The sequence below is a fragment of the Gossypium hirsutum genome, chromosome D04 (assembly GCF_007990345.1).
Source record: "Gossypium hirsutum isolate 1008001.06 chromosome D04, Gossypium_hirsutum_v2.1, whole genome shotgun sequence".
NCBI classification, from domain to species: Eukaryota; Viridiplantae; Streptophyta; class Magnoliopsida; order Malvales; family Malvaceae; genus Gossypium; species Gossypium hirsutum.
In genome coordinates this window covers 50,085,060-50,109,031 of record NC_053440.1, presented here as the reverse complement: position 1 = coordinate 50,109,031, position 23,972 = coordinate 50,085,060, and the positions used below count along the sequence as shown (strand labels likewise).

The window sequence follows — 23,972 nt, the reverse complement described above, 5'->3', positions numbered from 1 at the left end:
CAGACGTCTCTAAGCGGGTTATTTCGCCCTACTCGTGATAGCTTGTTAGCGGAGTGAGTGCAAAGAAATTAGATAGTCACACAAACCTTTTAACGCGAGATGTAATGACAACCCAAGCACCACATTCCTATTACTCGGTCCGGTGTACAGCTCTAATTTTTCACTCTTAACATTCGTATCAGAAGAGTATTATTAATAATTTTTCCTTTCTTTTTTTTTTGAAAGATGAAAAGTATAAGGTAGGCAGTCAAGCAAACTCATAATTCCTAAAAATTTCTTACCCACTAAGTCTAGGTTATTGAAAAGTTTATGTGTAAAGAACTAAATAGCTAAATAGGTCAAACTATAAGTGTACCATCCCATCTTATCAAAAGAGAAATTTACCTTTTACCGAAAACATGCAAAAATAGCGATGACAGATAGGCAAATTCTAATTTATGTTTCCTTTCCCCTACTTATTTTACATTGTTCCAATGTAAATTTAAAGGATATAAAGTAAAAGTAAGTACGTAAAACAAGAAAAATAAACTCCCCATCTATTTCAACGTCGTAGAGGGTTTTCTCGTAGATGTGTGAGACCGTCTGTCACTAAGGTATGTAAAGAGTCGAGCCCTTCCTTGATTCAGGTTAACCGAGATTCGACAGAAGTTGGAGGCTCCGGCCCGTGATGGTGTCTTCATCTGAACACTCTATCTGACCGATCTGTTCGTGTACCTGGAGGGACAAAATAAAAAGAAGAAGGGGTACCGGTAAGTAACCCCATAGAATCCAAGTAGTATGTATCTAAAGAGTCCGTTTTGTATGCGAAATTCAAAGAACTAAAATTGATAGCTGATGGATTCAAATTAGAGGCTAAACGTGTGATGTAAGTGCCCAAGATTAGTGGCCGATTGAATCGCAAAACATGCTGAAACTGAATAGCAAACCAATAGCCTAAATTCACCTTCCTACCCGAATGCATGCACCATAGAAAAAATAATTCAGTTCTAGTTAAAGAGGCAGACGTATTATTACGTCCCAAAAAATTGAAGGCAAGGAATCAGTGTATATATCGAAGTGCAGGACTATGTATTCCTATGTCCTTGCAACGTTTCGGATCGTATGAAATCTGTCTCATTTCAGTTAACAAAGCTAAAGCTTCATTAGCATCAAAGTCAGGTGGTATGTCGAGAAATGAGTCATAATAGTCATCAGTTGCTAAATAGTCCTCACTAACAAATCCGAAAGCAACATTAAACTCAAAAATAGACAGATTATAATGCACACCTAGCAAGCGATAATTGACAGCATGAGGCGTCTCTATGGTGTTAGCAGAACGGTCAAAGTAAAATGTAGAATAAAATTCAAAAACCAACTCATAATATGCAGGTTCATTAATAGCAGCAAAATCAGTCCACCCAATAGCATCAAAATATTGATTAACAGATTCTTCAATATCTAAAGAATATAATGAGAATGAGTCGACGTGTTTACATACTGGAAGAGGGCGATGTTGGATTTGTTCGAATTGTGCTTGATGTGCTGGGTTTGTAAATGTTAGATTCTCGTGAAATATGTTCTCCGGGGGCATGAATCCTCTTCCTTGTCGAAATTGACCTCGCTCTCGTGGATGATACTCAGTGTCTTGATTTTCTGTTTCATTTTCGTGATTTTCGGTATCGTCTGCCGTTGGAGTTGATGAACTAGCCAAAGGTGACTGTTGGCAGCCTCGAGTTTGTCTTTGCGTTGAATGTGGTTTAGTACCATCGTTTGGTGATCACGGAGTTCTTCTCGATGGTCTCGGTTGTGTTGGTTGACGTGCATAGATGTTCGGTCGAGGAGATGGGCGGTCTTGGTTGTCGGATGAGTTTAGTGGTTCGAGCGAGCTATTTGAAGGGTGGTCGGCTGAAACAGGCGGGTCATGGGGCGGGTAGACTATGGCGATTGAAATTGGGCTACGGTTTCTTCTAGGGCGGTGCGATGGCGGTGGCAAAGATGGAGGAGACTCGTCGAAGTCGATGGTGACAAAGGTTGGAGCAGAAAAACGGTGTTGAAGATGGTAAATGAAAGAAAAAGAGGTAGCAGTGTTGAAGGTGAAGGGAAATAAAAGAAAGAAAGAGTTTGAATTTTTCTTTCTTTGGCCGGTCAATAGGGGGTAATGGGTTATGTGAGGGTTTTTTTAGGGTGAAAAGAAAGCTAGGATGTGATAGGTGAAAGGTTAAGATGTGATGGGTGTAAGGATTTTTTTTTATTTGTAAAAGAGGTGGACGGTTGGGGTGGAAATGGGTGAGTTAATATGGGGTAGTGTAGTTTTTTTTTCTAGGTGAAAAGTTTGATTTGATGGATGTAAAGGTTTTTTTTTAATTGGAAAAGGGGTGGACAGTTGGGGTGGGAAAATCTGGGTTTAAATTTTGATTTTTTTTCTTTTTGGTTTTGGGTAGGTATGATGGGTTTGGGTTTGGGTTAATGGTTTAGCTTGGATTGATTTTAAAATGGTGGGTATGTAGAGTGGGCCTTGGCTGAAAAGAAATTTAGGGGTTGACATGCAGAATTTTAATTTTGTCTTGGAATGTTTCCCTACAAAATAAAATAAATAAAATAAAAATAAATAAAAATTAAAATGTGTATTTTTTATTTCTTGAATTTATTATCTAAGCTATAAACTCGAGAAGTAAATTATAAAAAACCAAGATTACGAGATTTGGTAAAATAGTAGTGATAAATACACCAAGTAAGTTCCCAGGAAAGAGAGGTAAGTCACAACGGACATACTTAAGTACCAAGTCTTTCCTTAGACAGAACTAATCCTCGACATGCAATTTCATTTTCCATTTTAACCAAAATTTTATTTGCATTAAGGAAAAATTTGGGTTGCCTCCCAACAGCGCTTTGTTTAACGTTGTTAGCTCGATGACCTGGTATTCAAGTTCTGGGCTCCTCGAGACAATCTCCTCAATTGTGTGCGTTTGAAAATTCTCATAGAAGGGTTTCAGTCGTTGACCATTCACCTTAAAGCACTTTCGTGTTTTTTCGCTTTGAATTTCCATTGCACCATTCGAGAATAAATTAGTTATAATGAATGGACCTATCCACTTGGATCGAAGCTTACCGGCGAAAATTTTTAAGGTGGAGTCGTATAAGAGAACTTTTTGTCCTATTGAAAACTGCTTCCTCGTGATCAACTTATCATGAAATGCCTTCGTCTTTTCTTTATAAACTCGAGCATTTTCATATGCATCGTTTCTAATTTCCTCGAGTTCTTGAATGTCCAACTTTCGAGCCCTTCCTGCAGTCTCCATCTCCATATTACATTGTTTAACTGCCCAAAATGTCTTGTGCTCTAATTCGACTGGGAGATGACACGGTTTACCAAAAACGAGCCGATAAGGTGACATGCCTATTGGTCCCTTGTAAGCTATCCTATAAGCCCAAAGTGCGTCATTTAGTCTCAAGCTCCAATCCTTTCTGTTAGGTTTAACAGTCTTCTCCAAGATGGACTTGATTTCACGGTTTGACACTTTGGCTTGCCCGTTTGTTTGTGGATGGTAGGCAGTGGCAATTCGTTGAGTCACTCCATATTTCTCCATAAGTGCACTTACGAGCTTGTTGCAAAAATGAGTTCCTCTGTCACTATTAATGCTCGTGGAGTACCATACTTGGAAAAGATAGAACTTTTAAGAAAGTCAACCACAGTCTTAGCATTATCATTGCGAGTAGCCTTTGCCTCTATCCACTTAGAAATGTAATCAACAGCTAATAGTATATAGAAATTACCGAAAGAAGAAATAAAAGGACCTATAAAATCGATGCCCCACACATAAAAAATTTCGCAAATATGAATAGGAGTAAGGGGCATCTCATTTCGACGACTAAGGTTACCGACTTTTTGGCATCTTTCACAGGTTTTGCAGAATAAGAAGGCATCATGAAATATGTTTGGCCAAAATAGTCCACACTCGAGAATTTTATGTGCAGTGCGTTTAGGTCCAAAGTGTCCTCCACATGCATAAGAATGACAAAAAGTTAAGATAGACTGTACCTCTATTTCTGCTACACACCGTCGGATTACCTGATCGGAGCAATGCTTCCAAAGGTAGGGATCGTCCCAAATGTAATATCGAGCATCCTTTTTGATCTTATCTTTTTTAGACCTTGGTAATTCTGAAGCTATAGTACCTGTGACGAGATAGTTTACTATGTCTGCATACCAAGCATGAATAGTTTACTATGTCTGCGTACCACGCATGAATCGCTTTTGCTGAAAACAGGTTTTCATCTGGGAAGTTATCTTTCAATGGTGTGTCGTCTACTGGAATTGGTAATCGACTCAGATGGTCAGCTACTATGTTTTCGCATCCCTTTTTATCTCGAATTTCAAAATCGAATTCTTGCAGAAGTAGAATCCACCTAATCAATCGAGGTTTTGCCTCCTTCTTCCCTATCAGATATTTCAAAGTTGCATGATCAGAAAAGATAATTACTTTAGTTCCCAATAGGTAAGATCTAAATTTATCTAAAGCAAACACAACAGATAATAATTCTTTCTCAGTGGTTGAGTAATTACTTTGGGCAGTATCTAGTGTCTTCGAAGCATAGTAGATAACATGAGGCTCTTTCCCTATTCTTTAGCCAAGAACAGCTCCCACACTTCGATCACTTGCATCACACATGATTTCAAACGGAAAGTTCCAATTTGGTGGTTGCACTATGGGACCGAAAACCAATTTCTGTTTCAGCAAGTCAAATGCGTCTTTACAAGACTGGTCAAATTCAAATTCTTTATCCTTTTGTAATAAACTGTAAAGTGGTTGCACGATCTTCGAGAAGTCTTTTATGAATCGTCTGTAAAATCCTGCATGGCCAAGGAACGAATGAATTTCCCTCACAGATATGGGGTAAGGTAATGAGTTAATAATATATGTTTTTCCTTTATCGACCTCAATACCTTCTGAGGAAACTATATGACCCAAAATTAATCCTTTCTCAACCATGAAGTGGCATTTTTCATAATTTAAAACAAGATTAAATTCTACGCATCTTTGTAATATCTTAGCAAGATTATTGAGACATTCATTAAAGGAGTTACCGTACACCGTGAAGTCATCCATGAAGACTTCAATGATTTTCTCGACATAATCGGAGAATATGCTCACCATATATCTCTAAAAAGTGGCCGGAGCATTACAGAGTCCAAACGGCATTCGTCTATACGCAAACGTTCCAAAGGGGCACGTGAAAGTTATTTTTTCTTGATCCTTAGGCGCCACCAGAATTTGGAAAAATCCTGAATATCCATCGAGACAACAATAATGAGTCTTTCCAGCTAATCGCTCGAGCATTTGATCGATGAAGGGAAGTGGAAAATGGTCTTTTCGGGTAGCTGCACTCAACTTTCTGTAATCGATGCAGACCCTCCCTCCATTCTGGACTTGGGTAGGAACTAGCTTTCCTGACGAATTTTTCACCACTGTCACGTCATTTTTCTTGGGCACGACATAAACTGGGCTAACCCAATCACTGTCGGAGATGGGGTATATCATTCCAACATCTAACAGTTTCTGGATTTCCTTTTTTACTACCTCCATCATGGGTGGATTAAGGCACCTCTAAGCATCTCTCTTTGGTTTCGTGTTATCTTTGATGGAAATTCTGTGCATACAAGTGGATGGACTTAGCCCATTTATGTCGGCTATTGTCCAACCAATAGCTTCCTTATAATCCTTCAAAACTCGAACTAGACTTTCCTCCTCGTCTTTGGTTAGCCTATTTGACACTATCACCGGTAAGGTGTCTTTCTCTCCCAAAAAGACATACTTGAGGTGGTCTGGTAATGCTTTAAGCTCCAAGGTTGGTGGCTGCAAAATCGAAGGTAACATTTTAATTTGGGAAAGTAATAGTTCAAGTTGGTTACCTCGATTCATCAACGATGGTCGCGTCTCCAAGTGTTTGACAATTTCTCGCATCGGATCTTCTATAATTGATAATTCTTCAAGATGACTTAAAGCATCCATGTCAATGCTTCTATAAAGGACAGTTTCCAACTTATTAAAGTCATGATATTCAGAATAATTTTGAGTTAAACAATCTATACTATCGATACTGGAAATATTTGATAATGAGTTAGGATGACTCATGGCTTCGTAGACATTGAATTTCACGATTTCGCCATCAAACTCCATTGTCAACGTTCCACTCTGAACATCAATTTTTGCTCTTGTGGTACTTAGGAACGGTTTTCCAAGCAAAATGTCAGACGAATTAGTTGAGTTATCATCCTCCATATTAATAATGTAGAAATCTACAAGGAAAACTAATTCGTTAACTTTAACAAGGACGTCTTCAAGTAACCCTTCGGGATAAATGACTAACCTGTCCGCCAACTGGATTATTACTCCTGTCTTTTTCAAAGGACCCGCGTTAATCAACTTATGAATAGGATAAGGCATAACATGAATGGAAGCCCCTAAATCACACATGGCTTTCTTAATGCCTACATTACCTATCTCACAGGAAATAGCAAACATACCTTGGTCCTTGTATTTGGGCGGAACTTTCTTTTGCAGTACTGTGGAGACATTTTCTCCTACATTTACTCTTTCGTTACCTACTAAGCTCCTCTTGCTACTGCACAATTCCTTGAGAAATTTCGCATAACGAGGGATTTGTTTGATAGTGTCGAGCAAAGGGATATTTACCTCCACCTTCCTGAATGTTTCGAGGATTTCTTTTTCTTCCTTTTCTTTCTTGTTCTTTGCGAGCCTCCCAGGAAAAGGAGGTGGCGTCACGACTGGTTTTTGAATTTCTGATTCTGGTCTGACTTTTGGATCAGAAATATGCTTTTCCCATTCCTTGTCTTGCCCATGACTTTTTTCTGGAACTATTTCCAAAACTTTTCTGCTACGAAGAGTTATTGACTTGCATTTTACCGAGGATTCGGCTTTGTCTGGGAAGGTAATTTACCTTGAGACTCCAAATGATTAACTGCCATTGAGAGTTTACTAACTTGATTAGTTAACTCTTGTATTCATGCGTCTGTCCTTTGTTGGTACTTTGTAGCATCGACGGTAAGTCTCCCCATAATAGCTTCTAGAGATGTGCTTGGCTTGGGTGGTGATTGCGGTGGTTGCAGAGGTCTTGGTTGGTATGATGGATTATATTGGGGATTAGATCCGTAATTCAAGTTGGGATGATCCTTCCACCCGGGATTTTAGGTGTTAGAGAAAGGATCATAGCGTTTTTGCAGAGGTCCTGGAAAACCTCTGACAGCATCAACATGTGCCGTTGAATTTTCATTAAGGATTGGGCACAAATCCGTCGGATGTTCAGACGTAATACATATTCCACACAGTTGGGTCAGATTCTTCTTTTCTGTAAGCATAGCTTGAACAATATTAGTATGCTTATCCAATTTATCTTTTAAGGATGAAACGTTTACCCTATTAACCCGTCTTGAGGGTTCTGAATTCGACCGATACTGTTGAAAATTTGCTGCCATGGTGGATATCAGTTCTCTTGCCCTTTGAGGAGTCATATTGACAAGCGCCCCTCTATTAGCAGCGTCAATCATCTTCATTTCCATAGGGAGCAAACCCTCGTAAAAATATTGAAGAAGTGATTGCTCGGTCAAACCGTGTTGAGGACAACTTGCACATAGTTTTTTGTATCGCTCCCAATATTCGTAAAGCGATTCACTCTCCATTTGGCAAATTCCCACTATATCTCTCCTAAGTTCAGCTGCTCATGATGCTGGGAAAAATCTGTCAAGAAAAACACGAGATAAGTCATCCCACGTTGTAATAGAACCTGGAGGTAAGTAAAATAACCATTCTCTTGCTGTATCAACTAAAGAAAAAGGAAAGGCCCGAAGTTTAATTTCAATTCGGTTACTCCCTAAGGTTTCATGCTCGAGCAGACCATGTGGAATTCTCTCAAGTGAGTGTGTGGATTTTCATTCTTCAAGCCTCGAAAAGTGGGCAAAAGGTGAATAAGGTCTGACTTCAACTCGAACATGGTTTCTCCGGCTGGATAGTTGATGCATAACAGTGTTTGCTCGTTGGGAGCAGCGGCTAGTTGACGAATGGTTCGGTTTGCCATCCTTTCTAGTTCACTGAGGTTGTCTTCTGCTTCTTTTTTTCAGGAAGTGGTTCGGTCTCAAGATCAATCACTTCAACTTGTTTTCCACGTCGAATTGACTCTACACGAATTGCTTGTCTCAACTTTTCAATGTCGGTTTCTAAGAGCCCTTGTCCTAGCTCAACTTCTGCTTTACTTACACGTTTAAGAGATTCTATCTCTTTTCATCGTGCTCGTACTGATTTCTCGATCTCTGGGTCGTATTCGAGATCTCTGGATGAAGATCTGGTCATGAAGATGATTTAAACAATTTGTAAGTGTTGCCAGTCCCCGACAACGGCACCAAAACTGATGGGTGTCGAATCCACCAATCTAAGCATACACTTTAAATTGCAAATTATGCAGTATAGGGTGTAGGGTCGATCCCTCAGAGACTGGGTTTACTGTAAATTGTTTCTCTCTTGACAAGATTTATGTCGGGCAGTTGTCGTGCCGAAAAAGTTCGGAGGGATGAAATTTGAAGACCTGAAATAAACAGAAAAATAACGTAAAAAGTAAAAGTTGAAAACAGAATAATAAAAATAGTTAAATAAATATGAAGAAAAATTAATTAGAATAAGCTCAGCTTTAGGCACGAATTTTCCTCGTCTTTGAACCAATCCTCGAAATTAGACGAACTCCTCTTTTCCAATAAGCTAGTTATAGCTACCAAGGACGCTTCGGACACCAACTCTTCCTTGTGTAAATTAGTTGTGGAACGTCCAATAACTAACCCTTACCGATCGAACAACCACGAAACGTTCGTGATTTAGAACTCCGTCAGCTTTGCGTTCTAGAAGAGCCTAGCTCGAACCAATGCCTTCAACCGCGTGGGACATTTAAATCCGGTTACTACTTCCCTTGACGGAACCAAACAGCAATCTCCACTTGGCACGCCAATGTGTTCACAGAAAACCGATTAGAAATGTTCCTTTCGGAATTCTAAATGTACGTCTAACCACACTAAATCAAACGACGTCTTTTTTGATTTAATGTTGATCTGACTTTGTGAGTTGTCAAAATCAAACTCTTAATCCGGAGAAGTAATAAGTACTGGAATTTTAGGAGTTAAATTGCTCGGGTTCGTAACTCACGGGTTTTGACAAGGCTAATTTCAGCCTAAAGTTGAAAATGGGTTTAGTTGGCTAAGGTTTGGGACATGATTGCACTGGGTATAATTGGATAAGGTAAAAAAATAGGTGGAAAGGATGGGTGGCGTAATTAAATATGGAGGCTAGAAATTTAGTAATATATTAAAATGGATGGTTGACTACTGGAAATGAAAAGGGAATTTGAAAAAAAAATTGCAAACGATTTAAGGAGGTGGCTAACTAGGAATTAATAAATTAAAGAAAAAAAACTATGAACAACAGATGCTACATGAGAAAAAATGGAGAAAAGATTGAATTCAAAGATGAAGGTTGATTTATGAATTTATGATTAAAATGAACAAAATAAGCCACTATTTATACTAGTGGCTTTGCTAAATTAAGAGCCAACTAGTATAGAAAATCAAGGAAAAATATTCCATGATATAAAAATAAATCCCAAAATAATCTCCCACTAAATCAACAAAAATTTCAGCTAATTAATCTTGGAAAAATTCTGGTTTGGCCCTCCTTCTTCGCTTCTTTCTTCAATCTAGCCCAATTGTTTCCTTTTTCTTCTATTTAGCCCCAAATTGCACCCCTACACAAAATTCAACAAAAACATGGAAAAATTAGTGGTGCACTCTCATAAATTAACCAATTTAATTACATAAAATATGTAACTTTAGCATTTAATCATTTGCTCTCCCCTAATTCAGGCAGTAAGAGTTGACATGTAATTGCCCAAAATATTTGGATACCGAATAATTCAAGGAAAGTTGAAAAATCTGATTTTCATGTAGGAATTGAAAATCAAGCCATGATGGGAAGTTAAATTGATAGGTTTCCAAGAATGAGATACAGAACAATTTTATGTGTACACTACTAGAATTTGAGTCAACAATGATAAATAAAGTGCATCATAAATGCACTAAACCTATCATTGTTTACGCTTTGTGATAGATTTAGTGACGAGATTTTCTCTCGCTAATACACCCCTTGACTAATAAGGTTGTCACAAGGATGGCAAATCATTAAATTTGTGATGAAATTTTTGTCACTGAAATTTGTTAAATCGAGCAATTGTCGGTCACCAAATAGAAGACGGTTGTAACAGTTACAACGGAAGTTTAAAAAATTTCAAAACTAAGTCACTTTATGATATTTATAGTAATAAACTCTAATCGAATATTACTTGCACTTTGTGTGAGATTTATTCGAGTCGATCATGGCTTTCAACCGAATGACCTTCTCCGCTATCCTAATACCTTAAATTGCATCAAGTGTGAGCTCGAGCATCACAAATCAAACATAGAAAAGCATCAATATAATTACTTTAAGTAGGAAAGTAATTTCTTTCAATAGAAATCGACAAATATCATAATTCCCAGAAAATAGAATTTATTCTTAGATAATAAATTCCCACAATTTTCTCGCAACATAACGAGATATCAAACTTATGATTTAAGATCAACCGATGTCATATATCTATAAGTAAAGATACAAGAATCCTGATTGAACTAGTCCTTATAAAATAATAATATTTAAATAGAAAACACATTTCTACTCAAACTAGAGTAAGGGTGGGCGGCACACCCTAGTAAATATAACTAGGGTTGCTGTCCCTCTTTTCTTCTATGAGGGGAATTGGTCATCTTATGTATTGAGCCCAATTATATGTACTTCTTCAACTTTTGATCTAGTAGTTTATAATTTAATCAAACTCAATACTTGTTTCCTATTTCTCAAAATGAATACTATTTAATTAATTAAATTAACTAAATTAATTTTCCAATCAAATAAGCTTCTAAACCCAATTATAATTTCGTTAAAGCCATAATAACTTTATTGTAAAACCTATAAGAAAATATATTTAATTTTCTTATTCAACAGACTAATAATGTCTAACTAATTTAATTCCATTTTAACTTCAATTATTTAATTAATAAAATAATAATTCAAAAAAGCCTCAAATTAATTATCAAGTCGTTGTTGTACTTAGCGAGAAAACACATTTCTTTAAAAATGCGATCCATTTCTCTTACTTCACCATTTCTTGTAACATCCCTAAAAATCCCTTGGCTGTAACTATATAACTTTGAGCAATTATGAGTCCAATTTTTCTAAATAAATAAAATATAATTTATAAGTATTAATGGAGAAGGTAGTAGGAAACTGGAGAAAATTTAAAAGACTCAAGTATTGAGAGATATTAATCAGCGGTATAGACTAAATTGTAAGTGTTGAAACTTTTTTTTTGAATTCGACTTTTTATTTTATGAAAAGACGAAAATGGGAGTCGCCACCAATCACTTTTAAGAGGCGTGATCGTGTCAGCTCGTAATTTGATCGTTTTAATAAGAGGTTTGATTTATTAAAACATGTTTTTCGGTCTACAAAAATCTAAAAAAATGGATTCGGGAGTCGGTTACACGCGAGAAAGGATTAACACCCTCGTTACGCCCAAAATTGGTACCTAATTGATTACTTGATGTCTTTATTGTAGAAAATTGAAAATTTGAAGAGTTTTTAAAGTACGATCCTTTATTAAGACATTACTTAACTAAATTAATTTTCACGAAAAGTGGCTTATTTCAAGTTAATCGAGAAGAAAAGATCATATCCTATAAGTTAGGACATAATGCCTTAAATCCTCATAAACGAGAACAAACGCTAAAATCTTATTATTATTTATTTATTTTAAGATAGATATTCAACTATCTTGGTTTTAGAAGGAAGTCATATTCCGTAAGTTAGGAACACAACTTTTCTAATTCCAAAATAATGAACATTTGCCTCGGCTTAAAAATCCTCCTTTTTTATGCATCGTGCGAAAATAGAACATAACGCTTAAAACGATATACATTTTACTTATTCGGGCATAATATACACATGGATAAATGCTTAAACTTAATGTATGTTATAGTAACAACGAAATAATATAAGATGGCCATGTGAGTAGAACATTTATAGTAGAATGATAAATATAAAATAAATGGATAAATACTATAATAATGTAAATATAGCAATAATAAGAATATTAATTCATGGCATTATCAACAAACTAAATAAAGTAACTTAAAATAAAAAAAATGAAAATGAAAGGTGCTTAATGAAAAGGAAGTATAAGTAATATCAAATTCAAATATTTAAAAAGTAAAAAAAATAATAAATAAATAGATAAAACAAATATACATAATATGAAATTTAAGTATTTAAAAAGTAAAAGAATGATAAATAAATAGATAAAACAAATATAAAAGAATGAAATTAATTGAATGAAGGATGGAATTGAAATTTAAACAGAATTAAATGTATAAATCATAATAAATTAAATAATAAAACCGAATAAGGACTAAAATTAAATACACGTAAATGAGGAGGGACTAACTGGGAAATTATTCCCTGTCCCAAACGCTTCGTTCCTTAAGGGACCGAATTGAAAAAAAATTACAATCATAGGGTATAAATTTAAAAATGAAAAAGGACTAGATTGAAAAATAATTAAAAGCAGAAGGACTAAGGGTGCAATTAGACTCGCTTTAAAAACACGCGGATCTTGCTGGGTCGGGTCAGACCAGGTTAGCTAAAAACGACATCGTTTTGGGTTGGTTTGACATTTGGGCAATAAGCCCAAAACAACACTATTTTAATGGGCTATAAAAGTAAAAAAAAGTTTCAAAAATTATTTTTGCATCTGTTTTTAAAAAAACTTAGAAAACCTTTTTTTTCTCTCAATTTTTTAGAATCTGACCTAAGTGCAGCAAATGTCTGCCGCGATGGCCGCTGGTTGCCGGCGAAGGCTTCGCCATTTTCGGTGGCCAATTTTTTTTTGCCTTTTTCAATCCTTTTTAAAAAAAAACCTAAAAACCCAAATCTAGCCAAATATCTTTTAAAATAAAAAAAAAGAGAAAAGAAAATGCAAAGGAAAAAAACTTTTGGCCTCGCCATTTTCATTGGACCTTCGTAGAACCCTAATAGATTTTGAGGCGTTTGGGGCGTCAACGATGGTCCTCGACGGCGACAAAAGGTGGAACGGAAGGTAAAAGACCCCTTTTCCCTTTTTTATATATTTATTATATCATTTCTTTAAAAAATAAAGATAAAAAGACTACCTTTTCTTTCTTTTTCGAAATATTTTTTATATTTATTTTCTTTTTTTTATCTGATTACCATAAAAAAAAGATCATTCATACAATCTGTTTTATGGCCCTTATAGCCATTTACAATATTATTTTCCTATTTATTTCTACTATTTTTTTACTTGTTGTTGCGTGTGTTGCTTCTTCTTTGCAGGGGTGGTTGGCGATGAAGTTGGTGGTGGCAGAGGCTAGGAGTGGCGACGGCTAGGGTTAGGGTACGACGCTAGCTAGGGTTTCTTTCTTTCTTCTTTTTTTTTCTTCTAAAAATTGTTTAGATTTTGGGCCATTAGGGTTTTCTGATTTGGTCTTGTAATTGTAATGGACTTGGACTGTTATTTATTTATTATTTATTTTGGTTTTACTTTTTTTTGTATTTGGGTTTCTGTTTGGGCCCGGGCTAAATTGGCCCATTACAGCTACCCCTCTTTGCTCGTTGACGTGTAACGGGAACAGAGCAAAGACTTTAAAAGGGCCAATTTTGCCTGGTTTTGCAGAATCTCGACCTCATTGGTGCTTCTAATTTTCAAGTGGCTTCATTCTAACCCACTACAACTTCAGAGGTACAGGATTTTTTGCTTCAATCTACTCCACTGTAACTTCAGGTAGATTAGACTTGTAGCTTTAATCTGCTCCGCTGCAACTTCAGGGCGATGAGACTCATACCTTCAATCTACTCCACTGCAACTTTAGGGAAATGAGATTTGTAACTTCAATCTACTCCACTGCAACTTAAGGAGATAAGATTTGTGACTTCAATCTGCTCTATTGCAACTTCAGAGAGATAGATTTGTTATCTTCAATCTGTTCCACTGCAACTTCAGGGAGATAAGATTTGCTATCTTCAATCTGCTCCACTGCAACTTCAGGGAGATAAGGTTTGTGGCTTTAATCTGCTCTATTGCAACTTCAAAGAGATAAGATTTACTATTTTCAATCTGTTCCATTGCAACTTTAAGGAGATAAAATTTGTGGCTTTAATCTATTCTACTGCAACTTCAGAGAGATAAGATTTGTTATTTTCAATCTACTCCATTGCAATTTCAGGGAGATAAGATTTGTGGCTTTCATCTATTCTATTGTGACTTCAAAGAGATAAGATTTGCTATCTTCAATCTGCTCCACTGCAACTTCAGGGAGATAAGATTTGTGGCTTTAATCTGCTCCACTGCAACTTTAGGGAGATAAGATTTGTGGCTTTCATCTATTCTATTGTGACTTCAAAGAGATAAGATTTGCTATCTTCAATCTGCTCCACTGCAACTTCAGGGAGATAAGATTTGTGGCTTTAATCTACTCCACTGCAACTTCAGGGAGATAAGATTTACCACGATAACTTCAATCCGTCCCACTATAACTTCAGGGGTATAGGATTTGTGGTTTCACTGATCTGTTACACCGTTCTCAGTGGAACATGACCTATAGAATCCATTTCATGGGCCAATATTTATGCCAAACGATTAGGATGTTATGATCAGAATGAATCAAATGCTCCTAACAAGATGTGTATGAATTATATTTGCATGAATGCAAAATGTCATTTTTCGAGAATGATTCCCCTTTTAATGCTTAGATTGACATTGCTCGTTGTTTATCAAGGTTTTATCACTGACGTATTGTCATGCCTTCTTGTTCAGATATGGTATCTTTGACAGGAAATTCGAAGAAATAATCGCAATTCAAACTATTCGTTCCCAAACATTTCCAACTCTTAGATTTGGTTAGTTCTGAGTAGTGGTCCTATTTCAAGTCCTTGTATTATTTAGAAAACCTTTCAGAGTAATATGCAGAAATCCTTTTACTTGAATATTATTTGTCCATTAATCGTTATTTCAATGAAAAATGCTTGAAAAAGATTGTAACAATGGACAAGATTGAAATTTATTGGGAGTAGAGCTCGAAATAAATAGATTAATCAAAGATAGCAAATGCTGCTAAAATACAAAATGAGTAAGATGAAAATAGGTGCCCCAAATATCGCAACATGAGCTTCTCTGCACAAACTTCTCGAAGACCATTTTGAGCCTGATATATGTTTAGGAGATTTAGAGTGCTTTGTTGATGCCCCAAGATATGACATTTCCCCTTCTGAGAAGACCCGACCATCACATGTTCAATCTTCGATCTAAATTTGAGCTACCTTTTTTCGGGTTTTCAACTCAAAACCCTTTGGTCTCAAGGTGCCATTTTACAGGTTTTTTCCTTCGCCTCTCCTCTTTTTTTCTTTGGTGAAATATTTCTTGACAAAATCCGAATTCACTGGATTAAGCAGGTTTTTGCCATCCATCTCGGTCAGAATTAGCGCTCCTCCAGAAAAGGCCTTTTTGACCACATAAGGTCTTTCTCAATTCGGCATCCACTTTCCTCTAAAGTCCTTTTGTCTGGGAAGGATCTTTTTCAATACTAGGTCCCCACCATGAAATTCTCTAGGGTGAAACTTTTTGTCATAAGCTTGCCTCATTCATTTTTGGTACTGATATGATCACGCCCCGAACTGTACCTAGCTCGAGCAAGGATCCATTGATGCTGCCCCAAAGACCAATTACACGAGCTCGAGCCAAGCAATTCAAGGAGGCCATTTTGACCTTATTCCATCAAGTGTGGGACGAGATATCGGCTGGACAAATTGAGAGAGCTTGGACCAGCTCTACGAATTCACCATGCATCCTTTTGCAAGCCGAACTCAACTCAACCTTAGCTCCATGAGTTCGAATCAGCTCAATGAGCTCAATTTTAGCTTGATTTAATTTAGGCATAATATTAGTTGCTGGAATAAATTAAACATGTTGGTTAATTTAGTTAGTTCAGTTCAAATAATTAGTAAGTGTTTAAGTCAAATCTGGACATTTTAATTATGTGTTAAATATGTTTTATTTTAATTCATGCATTTAATATGTCTTAGTTAATACATGTCATTAATTTGTCTTAGCTTATTACATCATTTTAATTTGCTTAAGTTCCTGCCGAATTATTGTGCAGGTTTAATGTGTCTCGCTGCTGTTGACTTAAATGTGTCTTAACATGATTTAATTTATTGAATTTAATTGTTCGAGGTACATACAATGGATGGCATGAATGCATGGATGATGATTAATGCTAAGTGTGCTTATGATTGGTGTTTCCTAAGTGACTTTTCAGCCAAAGAGGTAGCTGCCTCTATTCCCAAGCTGACCGTTCACTCTCCAACTAGCTATGAAAGCATTCACATTTGCTAGAAAATTCCATTCACATTTGTGCCCATTCGGTTATGAGTTTTCACACACAAATGGCCTTTCAATTTAGTAAGTTCACACTTCATGGCTAATAAAGTACCCTAAGTTGGTCATCAAAGTCCAAGTCTATTCAGCTAATCAAAGCAGCTCCTTTAAAGATCATAAAAGACCTTTGGCCGAATCTAGCATGCTCCATTCTGCTCCCAAAACACTTCAATTAATTTCCAGCTGAAACATGGCATCTAGAAGATGTCCATTGACGTCCTCCATGCACAAGGAAACTTCAAGGAAGCTGCCTGGAAATTTAATGGAATTTTTAGCTCATTAAAGCTGCCTACAAGTGTCCAATTGATTGTTTAATTACCCATTTAGCTAGCCATGTAATTGAGATATAAATATGAAGCTCTTTAGTTGTTTTAGGAACTTTTTGCAACTTGAATGAAATTATTTTATTTTGTGAGATTAACTTCTCTCAAATTTCGTCCAAAGAATTAGTTTGGCTTATCTATAGTTAGTGGCGTCAATCTTTGTCTGTTACAAACTTATCACTCTAAACGAGTGTGGCGTTCAACCCAACTTATACCTCTGGTTCTTACCTTCATAGGTAACGGGTCAAGGTCCTTTCTTATTGCACAAATCACCTTAAAAGTCCTATAAGTCTCGAGTCGACCCTCGTCTATAGTGTTGGTTCATAATTGACCCTTAAGCCTATTCCGTTCCATCATCCCTCAAACTATTTTTCCTTCTTTGTTTTCCTTGTTAGCCGAACCTATATCATTTTATACTTAACTCTTTGAGCCTATCTTTGTTACCATACTCCATACTTAGCCTAATTTCGACCTTACTTCAAAATGGAACGATACTTCTTAATTTGACGATTGGGCACCTAAATGACTCGGACAACTCTATGAAGCCGTGTTTGCATCATTTGGTATCAGAACTGCTTAAAACAAGAAATACAGATGTTCGAAGCTATCTCGGAATAGGTTTGTGAAAAAAATTGAAAAAAATTTCGTGTACAAAAAGAAAGGATTATATAATCAACATATTTTGTATAAAAAAAGAAGAAATTCAAAGTTATAAAAAAATTGAAAGTTGTGTTCATTTTTTATAATTCCCGATCATCAACTTCTTGCTACTATCACCATTTACCTTCACGCTACACTCAAAGCTAAAATAGTTTCTTTTAGGCAACCCCTAGACTTCAATAAAGCCTAAACAAGTCTTTTTACGAAATCACGAGAGGAGAACAAGTGGAAAAAGACACGAGTGTTGTAAGAGCATTAGAGAGAGAGGAAAAAGCCATTAAAGAGTGCAAACATAAGTGGGAGTGCCAGCTACTTTTCTTTTCGAGTGAAACGTGAGGATTTATTGTGAGGTTTAATTTACATGTTTAGAAGCCTTGAACACAATATGGCGGAGGCAGGCAGATGACAACCAATAAGAAACGCTGCTCCTCGAGGAGGTAGAGTACCAGACTTGGTTCAATAAGCCCTTTTGTGAGAGTTCTAACGCATGCTTCGAAATGAGTTGGAATCAATCAATGAGCGCTTGGAACGAGTCAAAGAGAGAGGTCAACAAGAGCGGACTCCCCAAGGTCCACAAAGTGAACGATGCCGCCCAGAAATTAACCAAGAAGACCTCTATGACTGAAGTGAAGCCAAAAGTGACCAAGGGTCAAACCAAAGTGAAAGGCGGAGAGTTCCAAGAAACCGTGGCCAAAGAGAACGTGGACGGATCGATGAAGATCTTAAAAATATCAAGCTTTTTATTCCACCATTTCAAGGAAAGAGAACGATGCCGCCCAGAAATTAACCAAGAAGACCTCTATGACCGAAGTGAGGCCGAAAGTGACTAAGGGTCAAACCAAAGTGAAAGGCGAAGAGTTCCAAGAAACCGTGGCCAAAGAGAACGTGGACGGATTGATGAAGACCTTAAAAATATCAAGCTTTTTATTCCACCATTTCAAGGTCGATCGGACCCGAAAGCATATCTTGAGTGGGAGAAAAAGATCGAACTAGTGTTCGAATGTCATAACTACTCCGAGAACAAAAAGATGAAGTTGGCCGCAATAGAGTTTTCCGACTACGCGATGATATAGTGGGACCAATTATCCACGAGTCGTAGAAGGAACGGAGAACCACCAATATGTACTTGGGTCGAAATGAAGGTGGTGATCCGAAGGCGCTTCATTCCGTCTTATTACCACCGTGAACTCTATCAAAAGCTCCAAAACCTTACCCAAGGATTGAGGAGCGTGAAGGACTACTACAAAGAAGTAGATATCACAATGATAAGAGTAGACGTGCGAGAAGATGGTGAAGCAACCATGGCACGCTTCTTGGCTAGTCTCAACCGAGACATTGCCAATACTGTGGAGTTGCAACAGTACGTGAGGTGGTGGACATGGTGCACATGGCCATCAAGGTAGAGAAGAAATTGAAGCATAAAGGCGCTGTTCGAGGCTATTCCACCGTAAATTCTTCCAAATGGAGCCAAGGTGTTAGCAAAAACACTCTACCAAACCGAGCCAAAGAGCCGACCGTGCCACCAAAGTCAAATAAACTGTGGCCGAATCCAACAAAAGCAAGGCTTTTGAGAGTTTTCCCAATCACTCTAGGGACATAAAATGCTTCAAATGCCTTGGACGGGCGCATATTGCAAGTCAATGCCCAAACTGAAGTACCATGGTGGTGCACGCGAATGGTGACATCGAGTGGGAGGAAGAGATTGAAAATGAATCCGAAACATCATAAGAAATAGAATATGCTATTGATGATTAACTTCTTGTTGTCAAAAGGAGCCTTAGTCTCCAAAGCGTGTAAGATAAACAACAACGAGAAAACATCTTCCATACACGGTGTTAAGTCCAAGGGAAGATCTGTAGTGTTATCATCGACGGTGGGAGTTGCACAAATGTGGTGAGCACTCTCACGGTGGAGAAACTTGATTTTCCAACCACTAAGCACCCGAGCCCATACAAACTTCAATGGCTCAATGATGGTGGCAAGCTAAAGGTAGCAAAGCAAGTACTTGTATCTTTCTCCATAGGAAAATATTCCTACGAAGTACTTTGTGACATTGTACCTATGCATGCGAGCCATTTGTTACTTGGACGCCCATGGCAATTTGATAGACGAGTCCTCCATGACGGGTATACCAATAGGTATACGTTCAAACATATGGGAAAAAGCGAGACGTTAGCACCATTGATGCCGAAGCAAGTACACGAGGATCAAATAAATTTGAAAAATTCTGTAGATCAAATAAGAGAAAAAGAAAAGAATGAAAATGCAAAAGAAAAGAAAAATGAAAAAAGAAAGGAAAAACAACCAAAGAAAGTGAAAAGAAAATGAGAAAAGAAAAAGATGAAACAAAAAAAAGAAGAATGCTAGAGAATGAGCGTGTTTGCAAAAGCGAGTGATGTCTGAAAGGCTTTGACATTGAGACATTCCCTTCTTATGCTCATGTACAAGGAAAACTTGATTATTACTAACGAATTACCCAAAAACTTACCCTCTTCTATGGTGTCTCTTTTGCAGGATTTTCAAGATGTGTTCTCGGAAGAAACTTTGAGTGGGTTACCACCTCTTCCCAAGATCGAGCATCAGATTGATTTCGTGCTCAGAGCTGTTATCCCGAATCGGCCAACCTATAGGACAAATCTCGATGAAACTAAAGAACTACAACGGCAAGTCAATGAGTTGATGGAGAAATGACACATTCGCGAAAGCCTTAGTCCTTGTGCCGTGCCTGTCTTGTTGGTGCTGAAGAAAGACGGAACTTGACGAATGTGTGTTGATTGCTGAGCCGTGAACAAGATTACTGTTAAGTACTAGCATCCAATACCTTGTTTAGATGACATGCTTGATGAACTAAGTGGTGCCAAACTATATTAGAAAATCGATTTGAAGAATGGTTACCATCAGATTTGCATGCGAGAAGGCGGCGAATGGAAGAAGACCTTCAAAACTAAGCACGGTTTGTATGAGTGGTTGGTCATGCCGTTTGGCCTAACCAATGCTCCTAGTACCTTTATGAGGCTAATGAACTATGTTTTAAGATCATTCATGGGTAAGTTTGTTGTTGTGTATTTTGACGATATTCTCATATATAACAAATCATTGGAAGAGCATATAATACACCTCAAGTCTGTTTTAGAGGTTCTTCGAAAGAAGACCCTTTATGCTAATATTAAAAAGTGTACCTTTTGCTCTAACAAGGTTATTTTTCTAGGTTTCATGGTCAGCTTAAAAGGACTAGAAGTGGACCAAGAGAAGATAAAGGCAATTCAAGAGTGGCCGAGACCAATAAATATTAGCCAAGTTCGAATCTTCCATGGCTTGGCGAGCTTCTATCAGCGATTTGTGCCCAACTTTAGCACTTTGGCTATGCCTTTGACAATCGTGACTAAAAAGAATTCAGCCTTCTATTGGACCAAAGAACAAGAAAAAGCTTTTGTTTTAATTAAATATTGTCTTACAAATGCACCCTTACTTTATTACCTGATTTTACTAAAACATTTGAAATTGAATGTGATGCATCAGGTGTCGGAATAGGGGCTGTACATACTCAAAATGGAAGGCCTGTTGTTTATTTCAGTGAAAAGCTCAATGGAGCCGCACTCAACTATCCTGTTTATGATAAAGAAATGTACGCACTTATTCGAGCCTTAGAGATGTGGCAACACTACCTATGGCCAAAGGAGTTCGTGATTCATTCCGATCATGAAGCGTTGAAACACATTAAAGGCCAGCAAAAGTTGAATAAGCGTAATCCAAAATGGGTCGAGTTTCTTGAATATTTTCCTTACGTTATCAAATATAAGAAAGGTAAAGATAATATTGTGGCTGATGCACTTTCGAGAAGGTATGCTTTATTATCGACTCTTGATGCTAAATTGCTTAGATTTTTTTATTGAAAGACTTGTATACTAACGATAATGATTTTGGTGAGATATTTGCTGCTTGTGAGAATGCTTCTGTTGAGAAATTTTATAAGTACGAAGGCTGCCATTTCAAGGAAGGAAAATTATGCATTCCACAAAGCTCCATTTGGGACTTGCTTGTACTCGAGGCACATAACGGTGGCCTCATAGGACATTTTGGTATAAGTAAGACTTTAACAATGCTTCAAGAACAGTTTTATTGGTCGAGGATGAGAAGAGATGTTGAGCGAGTTTGCGAACGTTGCGTGACGTGTAAGAAAGCCAAATCCAAGGTTCAACCACACGGCTTATACACCCCGCTTCCCATACCCGAAGCTCCTTGGATGGATATTTCCATGGAATTTGTGTTCGGATTACCACGAACAAAAACGGGGAAGGACTCTATCTACGTTGTAGTCGATAGATTTTCTAAGATGTCACACTTCATTGCTTGTACAAAAACTGATGATGCTATTCATATTGCTAATCTTTTATTTAAGGAAATTGTTCGACTATATGGAATTCCGAGAATGATTGTGTCGGATCGCGATGCAAAGTTTTTAAGTCACTTTTGGAGATTATTGTGGGGGAAGCTCGAAACTAAGTTAATGTTTTCAACCACTTGTCCTTCCCAAACCGATGGCCAAATCGAGGTGGTCAACCGCGTTCTATCAACATTACTTCGAGCGATCATCCGGAAGAACTTGAAGTCGTGGGAGGAATGTTTTCCACATATCGTGTTCGCCTACAACCGATCTGTTCATTCAGCGACTAAATATTCACCTTTTGAAATAGTTTACGGATTTAATCCTTTGACACCGTTAGATTTAGTGCCTTTGCCTAATGATCAAATTATTCATGCAGATGCTAGAAAGAAGGCCGACTATGTGAAGGATTTGCATCAAAAGGTGAAAGCCAACATTGAGGCAAGGACAGTGACTTACGTGCAAAAGGAAAACAAGGGTTGAAAGAGAGTTGTGTTCGAACCCGGTGACTGGGTTTGGGTTCATATGCACAAGGAGCATTTTCCCACCCAACGGAGGTCCAAATTGTTGCCTCAAGGAGACGGACCTTTCCAAGTTCTAGAACGAATTAACAAAAATGCCAACTGACTTGATTTACCGGGTGAGTATAACATAAGTGCAATCTTCAATGTTTCTGATCTATCTCCCTTCGATGTAGGTTCCGACTTGAGGACAAGTCGCTTTGAAGTGGGGGAATGATACGATCACACCCTAGAGTGCACCTAGCTCAAGTAAGGATCCATTGGTGCTGCCCCAAGGACAAATTACACGAGCTCGAGCCAAGCAATTCAAGGAGGCTATTTCAGCCTTAGTCCATCAAGTGTGCAATGAGATATCAGCTGGAGACATTGAGAGAGCTTGGACCAGCTCTACGAATTCACCATACATCCTTTTGCAAGCCGAACTCAACTCAACCTTAGCTTCATGAGCTCGAATTAGCTCAATGAGCTCAATTTCATCTTGATTTAATTTATGCATAATATTAGTTGCTGGAATAAATTAAACATGTTGGTTAAATTAGTTAGTTCAGTTCAAATAATTAGTAAGTGTCTAATTAGTCAAATCTGGACATTTTAATTATGTGTTGAATATGTTTTATTTTAATGCATGCATTTAGTATGTCTTAGTTAATACATGTCATTAATTTGTCTTAGCTTATTACATCATTTTAATTTTCTTAAGTTCCAGCCGAATTAATGTGCAGGTTTAATGTGTCTTACTGCTGCCGATTTAAATGTGTCTTAACATGATTTAATTTACTGAATTTAATTGTTCCAGGTACATACAATAGGCGGCATGAATGCATGGATGATGATTAATGCTAAGTGTACTGATGATTGGTGTTTCCTAAGTGACTTTTTAGCCAAAGAGATAGCTGCCTCTATTCCAAAGCTGACTGTCCACTCTCCAACTAGCTATGAAAGCATTCACATTTGCTGGAAAATTCCATTCACATTTGTGCCCATTTGGTTATGAGTTTTCACACACAAATGGCCTTTCAATTTCGCGAGTTCACACTTCATGGATGATGAAGTACCCTAAGCTGATCATTAAAGTCCAAGTCTATTTAGCTAATCAAAACAGCTCCTTTAAAGGTCATAAAAGACCTTTGGCTGAATCTAGCATGCTCCATTCTGCTCCCAAAACACTTCAATTAATTTCCAGCTGAAACATGGCATCTAGAAGATGTCCATTGACGTTCTCCATGCACAAGAAAACTTCAAGGAAGCTAGCTAGAAATTTCATGGAATTTTCAGCTCATTAAAGCTACCCACAAGTGTCCAATTGATTGCCTAATTGCCCATTCCACTAGCCATGTAATTGAGCTATAAATATGAAGCTCTATAGTTGTTTTAGGAACTTTTTACAACATGAATGAAATTCTATTATTTTGTGAGATTCACTTCTCTCAAATTTCGTCCAAAGACTTAGTTTGGCTTATCTGTAGTCAGTGGCGTCAATCTTTGTCTGCTACGAACTTATCACTCTAA

The 23,972-nt window shown here is 37.3% G+C and overlaps 1 pseudogene; it reads right to left on the bottom strand.

The window, feature by feature from the left end:
* Window positions 1–1,039: 1,039 nt before the first annotated feature.
* LOC121216128 (uncharacterized) lies at window positions 1,040–4,970 on the bottom strand (annotated as a pseudogene).
* Window positions 4,971–23,972: the final 19,002 nt, after the last annotated feature.